The sequence below is a fragment of the Schistocerca gregaria genome, chromosome 1, assembly GCF_023897955.1.
Source record: "Schistocerca gregaria isolate iqSchGreg1 chromosome 1, iqSchGreg1.2, whole genome shotgun sequence".
In the NCBI taxonomy this organism is placed as follows: Eukaryota; Metazoa; Arthropoda; class Insecta; order Orthoptera; family Acrididae; genus Schistocerca; species Schistocerca gregaria.
The window spans coordinates 414,329,830-414,343,119 of record NC_064920.1 but is presented as its reverse complement, the minus strand read 5'-3'; the positions used below and the strand labels follow the sequence as shown (position 1 = coordinate 414,343,119).

Below are 13,290 nucleotides of genomic sequence, written 5' to 3'. Positions count from 1 at the left end.
GGTGGAAATAATTTAACTTTTAAAATGGTGGCATCACTGACTAGTCTGAAAACAAGACTCTTTAAAATAGCATTCGTCTTAACTGTAGAAGTAGTCTCTTACGGCGCCATGTTGCTGTTTTGTACAGCCAACAAAATCTCTAGCTGATGCTTTAGTATAACTCATACTCAGTTCGCCAAATATCAATTAAGCGGACGCCAATACAGTGATATATAAAACAAATCATGTAAAGACATTGTATGTAACCTAAAAGCTTCTATAAACAATAAAGTCTTGAATATTCTGCTATTTCACAGGAGAAACATCATTTGTTCGATAAATTCTCGCTGTCATCTAATGACTGGCCCAGGCCTGAATCTGATTACGGTGAGATAAATCATTGATTCAAAAAGTGTGACTGGTTGCAGTCTTTTCTTCCAGAGATATTTACGAAAACAGACGCAGTGTTCTCGAACTATTCTATGCAAATTATCTCGTCATTGTTAATATTTGGCATATCTCGCAACGCTAGGTTCTGCCTTTGGCCGGGCCTGAGTTTCTGCGAAGAATGAAGCGCCGACGAGGGAAATTGGAGCGAGGCTTTGGCGGGACGGTCGGTGGTGAGTGAGCCGGCGGCTGTGTACCCTTTGTGGCCGTTGCCGGAGCTGGCGCGCCCGTCCTTGGCGAAAGCACAGCCAGCAAAACGACGACGCGGGGCAAGTCACGCCGGGACTCGAACGAGGCTCCAGGGCGCGCGCCGCGCCGCGCCGTGGGAACACCGCCTCCCACAAGGACGGGGGTCCAGCCTCTAACTAGGGCTCGTTTGTATCGTCCCTCCGAGGTTGGCTACACTGTGGTTTAAGGTAGTTGGCATCTGACAGTACTGTCCCCGGGCCTCTTAAACGCTAGCAAAACCGGATTTGTAAACAGATTTCTGGTTGGTCATTCCAAATAAGTTCTGGAAATGGTTATTTCCAGTTCCACAATCTGTTTTCGCTGCCATGAACGAGGGACTTTCATTAAGTATGCAGCACAATGGTACAAAACCGTGTCCACATGATTCCATTCGACTGGTGGGAGTCTGAGCCAAGGTCTTGCTGCATCAGTAACCTCCCCATCGTCCACATACTGCTTCCCGCGGAGTGCATCCTTCACTGGCCCAAGCAGGTGGAAGTCGGAAGTTGCGAGACGCGGACATTAGGGTGGCTGAAGAAGTACATGAACTTTCGTGAGCTCCCCTTGGTTCCGCAGACTTATATGAGGCCTTGCGTTTTCATTTTGCATTTTTATGTCGACGAACACGTTGAATTTCCCGACGGTCGGTTGGCACGCGGGAAATTGGACAGCGTGCGCGATGACAGACGCCTCGCCCAACGACTCACCGTGCTTTTGTTCACTGCCAGGTGACAGGAATACAGATGTCAAAAACTTGAGACTAACAGAAAGTACAAAATGGGTTTAATGTAAGATATAGAAACAGATGTAACCAGAGGAAAGTCAGATAACGCCAACAGGAAAATAAGAGAGACGTTTGAATAAAAGAGAAGCAGCCGTATGAATATTAAGGGCCCAGTTAGAAAACCAGTACTAAGCAAAGAAGGGAAAGCAAGAAAGTGAGAGGAGGAGACAGGGACATTGTACGTGGGAACTGAACTTGAAGGCAATATTGCGGAAATGGAAGAGGACGAATATGAGACGGAAGACATGTATTGTGAGAATAATTTGACAGAGCACGGAAATACCTAAGACGATATAAAGTTCCTGGACTAGACGGCATTCCGTCAGAACTGTTAATACCCATTGGAGAGCCAGCCATCACAAAACTGCTCCACCTTGTGTGTAAGACATATGAGACAAGTGAAATACGAGGGTGAGTCAAATGAAAACCTTAAATATTTTTTAAATATTATTTATTGTGCAGAAGTGATACAAAGCTGTATCACTTTTCATCATAATCTCCCCCACGTTCAATGCAAGTCCTCCAGAGCTTACAAAGTGTATAAATTCCTTTAGCAAAAAATCCTTTTGGTCGTCCGCGCAACCACTCGTGCACTGCGTATCGTACCTCTTCATCAGAACGGAACGTCTTTCCTCCCATTGCTTCTTTGACTGGTCCAAACATTTGGAAATCACGTGGGGGCAACGTCTGGTGAGTGTGGTGGACGAGGAAGACACTCAAAATGCAGGTCTGTGATTGCTGCAACTGCTGTACGGGCAGTGTGGGGGCTTGCATTATCATGTTGCAAAAGGACACCTGCTGACGGCAATAAACGTCGCTTGGATTTGATTGCAGGCCGCAGATGATTTTTTCGGAGATCTGTGTATGATACACTGGTGACTATGGTCACTCTAGGCATGTAATGCTCCAAAATACGCGTTTTTCGTCCCAGAAGCGAGTCAGCATAACCTTCCCTGCTGATGGTTCTGTACGAAACTTTTTGCTTTTTGTGATGAGGAATGGCGCCATTCCTTGCTCGCTCTCTTCGTTTCCGGTTGGTGGAAGTGAACCCAGGTTTCGTCCTCAGTAAAGATTCTTGTAAGGAAGCCATCACCTTCTCGTTCAAAGCGCCGAAGAACTTCTCCACAAGCATCAAAACGTCGTTCTCTCATTTCAGGAGTCAGCTGCCGTGACACCCATCTTGCAGACACTTTGTGCGTGCATGATGTGTTCCAGTTTCACTATGTGGTATTCTGACCCACGATTAATCTGTAAACATGGTGCAATGTTATTCAGTGTCACTCGGCAGTTTTCCTTCGCTGTGGCTTCAACTGTTGCAGTGTTTTGTGGAGTCACAACTCGTTGTGCCTGACCTGGACGAGGAGCATCTTCCACTGAAGTCACACCATTTGCGAACTTCCTACTCCATTCGTAGACTTGCTGCTTTGACAAACATGCATCACCGTACTGCACCTTCATTCGTCAATGAATTTCAATAGGTTTCACACCTTCACTGCGCAGAAACGGAATAACAGATCGCTGGTGTAAGTCGCAAGTGGGTCGACCATCTTTATACTGATACTGCGACGGTATGTGTGCATCTGCACTATGCTGCCACCTACAGGCCATTCTGCACGCTGTTTGTAGCACGCTTACCAACTTACTGGATAACTGCGCGAAACTTCGATTTTTATTAGAAATTTAATGTTTTCATTTGACTCACCTTCGTATATTTATCATTGCTTGGCTTTATTCTGAATAGAAGTGATATCCCCTCAATGGTACAACTGCATTTAGTTGCATTTCGAGGACAGCACATTTTCTGGTTACGTCTAAGCCTTATAATTTTGCTACGGAAGACGCGTGCTGACCAACATCCATGCTAGTTTTTTTTTTTTTTTTTCTTCTCTCCTTTTGGTGTGCAGAGGACACTGCATTTCTGCATTCGCTAATGAGGGCTGTGCGAGGGAAGGACGCTGCATTCGTGACGCCTTAGTTCGCGGCTCTGTAGAACGAGACGTCAGAAGCGCCTTTCAGAAACACGGAATGAGTGTAGCGAGAGGAGCAGTAAAGGAAAGGAAATTCTGTCATTCTGCAGACTGGCGACCCTGTGAGAGCGCAGCGAAAGGGCCATCCGCTGCTTCCAGCTAGCAATAGCACTGCGCGGAAACCATTGGTGGAACCACGGTTAGCGCATGCGCAGTTGCTACACAATCGGACTGATTTCTGTAATACGCCGTCTCTCCAAAAAGTTCAGATACAGTTTTCATCCTGACGGATGAACGACGGTACCAGCTTGAACTAATGACTACAAACAACAGGTGTGCATTCGATTTATTATTTTAGTTGAAAAATGTAAAATATCGAGTAAAATATTTCTACACGGTAATTCCGACTTCCTAATTTCGTTTCCAGCGACCTCAAAATACTTCATACCCGGAGTTTTGCCCGATTCCGCGAAGTTCATAATTCTTGATCCGCCAAATTATATCCCGACATCGGATTCCCAAAGAAACTAAAAAGGACATGGTTTTGTAGGATTTTATAGTGACTTTTCGCTTTTGAAGCGAGTTGGCTCATTGTGATGTGGATTAATTTCGATGGTCAGTGTGTCGACTAACTTGGATGTTTCAGTTGGTTTCCCTCATCCGACCGGTTGAATATCGATCTGGTATCGAAGTCCAGCCTCAGTAACACACTGAGGCTTTTTGCGGATGATGCTGTGGTATATCGAGAGGTTGTATCAATGGAAAATTGTACTGAAATGCATGAGGATCTGCAGCGAATTGACGCATGGGGTAGGGAATGGCAGTTGAATCTCAATGTAGACAAGTGTAATGTGCTGCGAATACATAGAAAGAAAGATCCCTTATCATTGAGCTACACTATAGCAGGTCAGCAACTGGAAGCAGTTAATTCCATAAATTATGTGGGAGTACGCATTAGGAGTGATTTAAAATGGAATGATCATATAAAGTTGATCGTCGGTAACGCAGATGCCAGACTGAGATTCACTGGAAGAATCCTAAGGAAATGCAGTCCGAAAACAAAGGAAGTGGGTTACAGCACGCTTGTTCGCCCACTGCTTGAATACTGCTCAGCACTGTGGGATCCGCACCATATAGGGTTGATAGAAGAGTTAGAGAAGATCCAACGGAGAGCAGCGCGCTTCGTTACAGGATCATTTAGTAATCGCGAGAGCGTTACGGAGATGATATATAAACTCCAGTGGAAAACTCTGCAGGAGAGACTCGCAGTAGCTCGGTACGGACTTCTGTTAAAGATTCGAGAACCAGTCTCAGGACTGAAGACCATAACAACAACCACCACTATCGCCGAGGAGTCAAGCAGTATATTGCTCCCTCCTACGTATATCTCGCGAAGAGACCATGAGGATTAAATCAGAGAGATTAGAGCCCACACAGAAGCATACCAACAATCCTTCTTTCCACGAACGATACGAGACTGGAATAGAAGGGAGAACCGATAGAGGTACTCAGGGTACCCTCCGCCACACACCGTCAGGTGGCTTGCGGAGTGTGGATGTTGATGTAGACCCGGCCGCCCCCAAATATGCCAAATCCATATATAACCATGTCGCTGAGGAACAAAGACACAAGGAAAATATGAGCATTATTATTAAAAACGTAGTCGATCTGACACTTTGAAACTGCGTTTATGATCACTTCATAATTTTTGCCGGAGGGATGGTGGAAGTGGGGAGAGGCGTGATGTAGGCAAGCTACAACGGAAGTAGATTGCACCCTCCATTCCTTTCCAGCACAGACGACGACGGTAAAACATCCTGAAAGTCACATCGCTGTCAAACTGAGGATTCGCAAACGCTCACCCTTCAGGTCCTCAAATGATTGAGAGATGAAGGCTAGATTAAGGGTAGAGTGCAAAACTTCGTAGCCCGAACTACATTCGATTACGCGCTTTACCGCTAGACCATAGGGCCAGATATTTGGGAACAATAGCGAAACGGCTACGTAGTAAATTCACGTTGTAATTTGCTTTTGGTAAAGAAACATAAAATACACGTAGTATTCATATTTCGCCACGAATGCAGAAGCTAAATTAAATGTTGCGGTGCGAGTAGCGAGTAAGTACGGGCAGAAGGGATTGCGAGACTGCGCGATGCGACAGGACGGCTGGCGACGCATTGAGGCGCACAGAGCGCCGGCGCGGCGCCGGGCGGCCAGCGTGCATGCGCGCCGCGCCTCTGCGTGCTGCCCCTCTCGGACGAGTCGCCTACTAAACCAGAAGCCTGCCAGACAGCGGCCCGAGCGGACGTGCGGCGCGCTGCGCTACATGGAGCTCGTCCCACACACCACCATCACCGGCAAGTTATTGCGCATGCGCACACACATTACGCAACTTAGGTAGCTATCGATGTTCCGGACCTGTTTCTGAGCGAGCGTTGGCAGCAGTGGTCAGCCACCGAGTGTTTTATTTTTTTTTTAGCAGTCGCGTCAGCTCTTTGAGGTCAGTGTCAGCAGCGCGGCGGCGATGTCTGGCGGCTGGCTCCTTCTTTTGTGTTGGCGTCCGGCGTGGCCCGCTGCGCGCGGTAATTAAAAGTTTCCGGGTGAAAGAGGGGCGCCGGGCGGCAGAGGTCGCTTATGCCGCGGCCGTGCTCACGTTGGCTCGCGCGTGCGCCCATGAATATTCACCTCTCCCCCCCCTCCCCCCCCCCCCCGCCACATCGCCAGCCGGACAAAGCGCGGCCCCCGCCAAGCGGGCCGCCGGTGCACAATCGATACGCGTCCGTCGCACGCACTTGTTGCACGCACACAGGCGCTCACGCACTCACGCACCGCGGCGCGGCCCACTTGTTCGCAGGCGCCGTTGTCTGCCTGAACAGGAAGGGTGTGTGCTCTGTGGAAGGTCTGCGCGTGGCTTGCGCATTGGCTAAAATCCCGTGGTTTGTCAGATGCGAAAAGATCGCTGCCACCGTATACCTACTTCATTCCTGATGTTACCGGCAGTTGCTTACACATCGCAGTTTCTGTTTCAGATCTTTCCGCGTGTTAATTTCACACACGAGCGCACATATTATAGGAATGTATACAGGTGACGCAAGTCATGGGATACCTCCTAATATCGTGTCGGGTCTCATTTTGCCTAGTCTGGTGCAGTAACTCGACGTGGCACAGACTCAAAAAGTCCAAAAAATACTGACCCTTGCTGTCTCTATAGCCGTCCATAATTGCGGAGCTGCTGCTACTGCATGATTTTGTGCACGGACTGACCTCCCGATTATGCCCCATAAATGTCGGGAGATCTGGGTGGCCAAATCATTGTCTCGAATTGTTTCACAATGTTCTTCAAACCAATCGCAAGCATTTGTTGCCTGTTAACATGGCACATTGTCATCCATAAAAATTTCATCGGTGATTGGGAACATTAATTCCAGGAAGGCTGCAAATGGCCTCCACGTAGCCGAACATAACAATTTCCAGTAAGTGGACCAGAGGACACAGTGCCTTGCTGACTTGTGTCCATGATTTCGTGGAGTCCGCGCCACTCTCGTACACTACCGTCAGCTCTAAAACGGTTGAAATCGGAACTGTTGGGAACAGGCCACGGTTTTTCAGTAGTCTGAGGTCCAACCGATAGCCGGCCGTTGTGGCCGAGCGGTTCTATACGCTTCAGTCTGGAACCGCGTGACCGCTTCGGTCGCAGGTTCGAATTCTGCCTCGGGTATGGATGTGTGTAATGTCCTTAGGTTATTTAGGTTTAAGTAGTTCTAAGTCTAGGGGACTGATGACCTCAGCTGTTAAGTCCCATAGTGCTCAGAACCATTTGAACCATTTTTTTTCCAACCGATATGGTCACGTGCTCAGGAGAGGCACTGCAGGCCATTTCGTGCTTTTAGTAAAGGCACTCGCGTCCGCCATCTGCTGCCATAGTCCATTAACGCCAAATTTCGCCGCACTGTGGTACCGAATATTGAATTCCCTAAAGAATTCCGAAATGGAATGTCCCATGCGCCTAGGTCTTCCTACCATTGCGCGTTCCAAGTCTGTTAATTCCCGTCGTGCGGCCAAAGTCACGTCGAAAACCGTTTGACGTAAATCACCTAACAGCAAATGACGGTTCTGCCAATGCACCGCCCTTTTATACCTTTTGGACGCGATTCTGCCGCAAAATTAAAAGCAGCATGTCAATATTTGTTTGTAGATTCTGAACGTTGTACTAGAATGAGCAATTAGGATCTCTTCTTAGTTGTATAAAGTACGCTGGGTTTTACCATGCGCTTTTTCTAATACAAAACTGAAGCAACTATCCGACATTCTCAATTCTTTTAGGTCTCCAGTTGCGAATTTTTTCAGATGCTCTTTGGATGCTCGATGCAAATCTTTCCGACCAATCCATTTTCATACTCACTTTCTCTTCTATAACATTTATTTCTTCCACTTCTTCGAGGATAACCAGTGCTGCGCCGGTCATGATGGCCGAGCGGTTCTAGGCACTCAGTCCGGAACCGCGCGACTGCTACGGTCGCAGGTTCGAATCCTGCCTCGGGCATGGATGTGTGTGTTGTCCTTAGGTTGATTAGGTTAAAGTAGTTCTAAGTTCTAGGCGACTGATGACCTCAGATGTTAAGTCCCATAATGCTCAGAGCCATTTGAACCAACCAATGCTGCAAAGATATGTAGCGTGGATAGTCCTCGCTCTCCGAATAATGTTGCGGTGCACAGTCGCCAACATGCAAAACTTGACTTCCAACTAAATCAAATGTGAATGTGTGCTTGCCGTTTAGCCGACAGATAGAGCTACTAAAACACGTGCTGCGTGACTAATTACTGGCTAGTGTGAACCAGTGTTTACACTGGTAACGCAGCGCTATGAAGCGAATAGTCTTATCTCCAGAAGAGTCGAATTGGTACGGTACCCAAATGGCAATGCAAAGAAATGTACAGGTAATACTGATTTTTATGTACGTAATTGTAACGAATATGAATCCAGGATCGGTAATCTACAAATTAAAAGAGCTAATGGAATGTGGTGCTTTACGGAAAATCATCTTTCCTTTCTAGGTAATTTCTTAATATTTCCCCGACGATATCGATGGGGCTGGGCTGGGGGAGACAATTTGTAGCCACAGTGAATTGTCAAGTCGCATCATCGTAATCGTAATCAGTCTGTAAAGCGTCGCCAGAATTAAAGGTGGTAATTTGTGTTTCCTTGCAGCTACACAAAATAGTTTCTTCACACTGTCATGACATGCCTCTATTGTATCTCCACATTCACAGTGCATATTCTAGATCAGTAGTATGTACTAACCACATTGACACTACTGTATCTGTTGTGTTCTCAGTATATTTCTTATTTCTTTCGTAGCCATTAAGAGCTGTTAGAATATTGGCGACATCGGTACACGATGAATCATTACGGAGAATGACCTAATTTTGTATACGAAGTAATCAGAAATTCGATACACCGGGTTCAGAACATGCGTAATAGCAATTTGAAATAGAAATAATTTTACCATCAGTCCGAAAGATGTTTTGAATATTATGCTTTACTTTAAATGACTAGTCGGAATCGTACGAATTTTCCTGACACCAGTTTGAGAAGCGATCACCTAGGCAGTTATTGTGCGACCTACAGTTCGACGTTGAATCCTTACAGCGGTTCTCCTCGATATTCCCACAACCACTTAAAACACTGCCAGTTTTCAAAATAAGTTCCATACCAGACCAACCGAGATATGTACCAAAAGTGTTTGGTTTTGTAGTCTGCCCACAATTCATCCACTGTTAGAACATACAATGACGGCCATCTGACACTTAGGATTAGGCTTCCAGAGTTCTCCGGACCCAAGTTGTAAGCAACATTATGATATATTTTGCATTACTGTTTATCATTTAGCTCTTCACGTCAATCGTTGTTTGCGGTATAATCTAAGAGGATGCTCCTTTTGACTTTGCTAACAAATCTTAGCCGGCCGCGGTGGTCTCGCGGTTCTAGGCGCGCAGTCCGGAACCGTGCGACTGCTACGGTCGCAGGTTCGAATCCTGCCTCGGGCATGGATGTGTGTGATGTCCTTAGGTTAGTTAGGTTTAAGTAGTTCTAAGTTCTAGGGGACTGCTGACCACAGCAGTTTAGTCCCATAGTGCTCAGAGCCATTTGAACCATTTTTGAACATATCTTATTTTGGCTATATTAATGTTTTTCTCATTAGTTTTGTATGTGGTATAAGATAAATCAGAATCATAGCGTTCAAACCGCTGCATTGTTATAAACTTTAAGTCGTGTTTCTTTCGATGGTGTGCCTTTTAAGGTTCTTACTTTCTCATTCGGGAACGGCTTGGAACTGCTTCTTTTTCGGAGGTGAAGCAGATTCGACTGTAGGCGCACGCAGTGTGTTTCGTGTGTTGTGATAAAGCGACAGATGGGGTAACAACGGTGAGAGAACATGCAGACTGATCACCTGCCAACATGCGCTTTACTTCAAGAATGCCCTGAGAGAAACAGCGGTCCACTAATTGTGTGTCGCCTGGTGTTTATGCGCCGTTTCCCGTCAGGACTGTCTGCTCGTCGCCTTAACGGCGTCCGAATGGTTGTAAGACTTCCTGCAGCGCTCGTTAACGGGAGGTCCACCCATGCTGCGAAGCGGCAATCTGTAAATAACCCGCACACGATTCTTGCTGTGTGGAACACCAACGGTCGTCTGCGAAAGTTGACCGCGTTGTGGGTGGTTGTAAATTAAGCCCTTAACCGGTCTCCGTGACACGCGAAATGGCCTTGCCAAGCATACGAAGTGCATGTTACTACATTCTTGGGGGAACGTGTCTGAGCGGCTGTGAAGTTAACTACACTGTTGTTGAAGACTTCTTTGTTAGTGTTTAGTCTTCTTTGTGCTTCCCTCTGTGCTGTGCAGTCTGCCGCAACATTTTGACGTATTTTTCTTGTCAGTTTGTTTCAGTCTTCCACTCGCGTGAAGTTTAGTACGGAAATTCAGTTAGTATATTCCAGGACTTGGGTTTTCTCGTCGCAATAATTTTTTCTTTCACCCCGCCCATACAATGGCCGGCAGGTCCTGTTATCGATTTCTTCTAATGTGCCATCGAAATGCCGCTGCACACGTGGAGAATAGTTGAGTTTTGCTGCAGTTAACTGTGCTAGCAGTGTTCCGATGAGATTATTGCTGATTTAGACAAGGCCACTGGGATAATCGCTCTAGCACACCTCTCATCTACGTAAATCTAGGTATCTAATCCAAAAACTACTAGTCTGTTCTTGACAGAGAGTACTTCGTTCTCTGTCGTGTTGGAATGCTGGGAGAAAACATCCCTGTCTCTTCCCTTCATTGACCGCTTTTATGTCATTGCCTTGATCAGTACAAAACACACACAACGGAATTAAAGGACCTGTTGCACAATCTACCCCAAACGTAAAGTGATTACTGCTGTTTTTTGAGCACTGCTGTTAAAGTTTCGCTTGGCTAACAGATCTGTTAGGGTTCTGTTGGAGCGTGTTTAAATTTCACCGACGTCTTCTTTCATCCCGACTTGATTATGATCCCATTTGCGCCGTAGTCTGTTGAAGATCACACTAGACCTTGTAGGCAGTTTAACAGGTGGAGGTTCCCAGAAGTCTCACAACAAATCTCAGACGTCCCTTTTAAATATTACGCATCTTCGTTGCACTGCGACACGAAAATGCCTATCGAAATCAAAGGAGATATATGAAAACTGGTGATAAGACAAGCTTCTGCATACCTTTCCGAATGCTGGCCTTCGCGCAACCAAGTTTGCTCCAGGTTACAGAGGCAAGGATGCCACGCTGGTCTGGAGGAATGACCCTAAAAGAGAGAGTAAGAAATGACAACATCCGAGGCTCGTTTAAAGTAGCAAGAAACGAAAAGAGACTCTTGGCGCCCATCGAGTACATTGATTAGGACCCTAAAGAACAATTGTTGGATATAGGCCCCTAAAGAACAAATTGAGAGCGATGGGACTGCACCCTGAAATGACTAAAGTACATTCAGAATGGCTTAAAAAGACTAGGAGGGCCGAATGCAAGAGACATGTCAAATAGAGTATGGAAGATCTTCGTTGGACTTAAAAGTTTTATCCCTAAGCAATGTATCTGACTCTAGGAATAATAAATGATGTACTGCTACACTGTTTCGTTCTTTATTTGGTTTTTGCTCGAAAATCTTCGTTGCACTTGAGTTCCTAAATAACAGAACACAGCATGTCATTCTCAATGGAGAGAAGTCTTCCGAAGTAAGAGTGATTTCAGGTGTGCCGCAGGGGAGTGTCGTTGGATCGTTGCTATTCACAATATATATAAATGACCTTGTGGATAACACCGGAAGTTCACTGAGGCTTTTTGCGGATGATGCTGTAGTATATCGAGAGGTTGTAACAATGGAAAATTGTACCGAAATGCAGGAGGATCTGCAGCGAATTGACGCATGGTGCAGGGAATGGCAATTGAATATCAATGTAGACAAGTGTAATGTGCTGCGAAACATAGAAAGAAACATCCTCTATCATTTAGATACAATATAGCAGGTCAACAACTGGAAGCAGCTAATTCCATAAATTATCTGGGAGTACGCATTAGGAGTGATTTAAAATGGAATGACCATATAAAATTAATCATCGGTAAAGCAGATGCCAGACTGAGATTTATTTGAAGAATCCTAAGGAAATGCAATCCGAAAACAAAGGAAGTAGGTTACAGTATGCTTGTTCGGCCGCTGCTTGAATACTGCTCACTGGTGTGGGATCCATACCAGATAGGGTTGATAGAAGAGTTAGAGAAGATCCAACGGAGAGCAGCGCGCTTCGTTACAGGATCATTTAGTAAATGCGAAAGCGTTACGGAGATGGTAGATAAACTCCAGTTGAAGAATCTGCAAGAGAGACGCTCAGTAGCTCGGTACGAACTTCTGTTGAAGTTCCGAGAACAGGCCTTCACGGAGGAGTCAAGCAGTATATTGCTCCCTCCTATGTATATCTCACGAAGATACCATGAGGATAAAATCAGAGAGATCAGAGCGCACACACAGGCATACCGACAATTTTTCTTTCCACCAACAATACGAGACTGGAATAGAAGGCAGAACCGATAGAGGTACTCAAAGTACCCTCCGCCACACACCGTCAGGTGGTTTGCGGGGTATGCATGTAGCTGTAGATGTATAATCCAGAAAAATTCTAACAGTGCCATTGCGGTTGGAATCTATCGTGCCCAAAAATTTCTTGAACTTAGTCCCAATGTCCAGTTCGTCTCTGTGGTGTAGTGCAGATGACTAGAGGTCGCGCTGCCCATAGCCCCTCTCCCGACTGGTAATCTGCAGGGAAAGTGAGATTTTCTTCTGGCTGAGAAGGTCCGGCAGAAGGGATTGCAGTCAGATGGAGCGAGGTACCTGCTGCGACACACACACACACACACACACGGGCCGGCGAGAACAGTAGAGCAGCCATCTGGAACTCCGGGCACGTGCGCGTATTCAAGGGAAGCCGCCAGGTGGCGTATCTGCCGCATGATGTAGTGGGCAGCGCGGGACACGGTAGTAGTCGCATCCCACACACACTTCTTACTGCCTCGGTCCAGTAAAAAACGTGCTTATCACTCTACAGAGATCAGAAACTGAATCCTAGAATTCAAAATTTAATCGCGGAACGACCTATTCTGTTCGCCCGCAGTTTTCAAATTACAGCATCTGACGTCGTTTCCGTAGTGATTTGTGTGCTTTTCAATAAGCAGTTGATGAAGGATAAGTGTTACTTTGGTCATATCATTTAATAAATTAAGATCCCACTGAGCTCCTCATCTGCCAGGGTTAAAAACTCGAAGAGAGCGCGTGAAAACAAATGCGCGTCAACGCGCGCAGCGATCACCATATC

General features: G+C 46.2%; 1 protein-coding gene across 5 annotated transcripts in view; it reads left to right on the top strand.

The window, feature by feature from the left end:
- Positions 1–13,290, top strand: part of LOC126350130 (kinase D-interacting substrate of 220 kDa) — a 372,816-nt gene that overhangs the window by 171,819 nt on the left and 187,707 nt on the right. Inside the window, exon 1 of one of the 5 annotated variants that reach the window (XM_050002493.1) lies at positions 5,688–5,762. The exons of the other annotated variants lie outside the window; for them this stretch is intronic. The gene's annotated coding sequence lies outside the window, so the exon portion shown is untranslated. Of the gene's footprint in view, positions 1–5,687; positions 5,763–13,290 lie in introns of those variants that run through there. 5 annotated transcript variants of the gene reach the window in all.